The sequence below is a fragment of the Cynoglossus semilaevis genome, unplaced genomic scaffold (assembly GCF_000523025.1).
Source record: "Cynoglossus semilaevis isolate Cse_v1.0 unplaced genomic scaffold, Cse_v1.0 C18893508, whole genome shotgun sequence".
Lineage (NCBI taxonomy): Eukaryota > Metazoa > Chordata > Actinopteri > Pleuronectiformes > Cynoglossidae > Cynoglossus > Cynoglossus semilaevis.
This window is the reverse complement of record NW_007591527.1, coordinates 1-577: the sequence shown is the minus strand read 5'-3', so window position 1 is coordinate 577 and position 577 is coordinate 1. Positions and strand designations below refer to the sequence as shown.

Genomic DNA, 577 nt, shown 5'->3' with positions numbered 1-577 from the left:
ACACACACACACATAAACAAACAAATGATTTGTTTCAGTCTAAAGCTGCGGTACAGAGTCACCGATGTGTAAACAAGACAGCGACTGTACCTGCTGTCTCTCCAGGTCATTATTCCTCACAGCACTGAGCAAGCTCTTTGTGAAGCTTAATAATTCAAGGTATCTTTGTTTTTGGTTCTCTAGCTCGTTCTCCAAGAACTGCACTTCTTCATGCTGGAAAAAAAGAACCAAAATGTTAGGCATTCACATCTGATCTTTTTTAGCTGGTTTGTAATGATTGATTTGTGAATGTGTGTCTGTGTGTTCACCTTGAATTCCAACAGGTTCTGCATTTGCTCTAGGTCTGAAGCAGCAAATTCACCCACGTCGTTACCATTATCCTCATCTTCTTCATTTTCACCAATTACTTCAATTTTCTATTGAAAGAGCATAAATACGACAGAATAACATGAGAGAGTTTACTAAACAAATGTATACATTTTTTAATTAGCTTGGAAAAACACCTTTACAAAAAGGGTAGCCCTCATTCGCCCCTGGTGGTCTGTAAGCTCATTGGTCAAATAAATATTAAAAAAAA

General features: G+C 37.4%; 1 long non-coding RNA gene across 1 annotated transcript; it reads right to left on the bottom strand.

Annotated features, from left to right (window-relative positions):
• Window positions 1–174: 174 nt before the first annotated feature.
• LOC112486696 (uncharacterized) lies at window positions 175–561 on the bottom strand. The gene is made up of 2 exons (XR_003049182.1): window positions 309–561; window positions 175–213 (listed from the first exon to the last, which is right to left on the bottom strand). It is a non-coding gene; the product is annotated as an uncharacterized LOC112486696 (long non-coding RNA).
• Window positions 562–577: the final 16 nt, after the last annotated feature.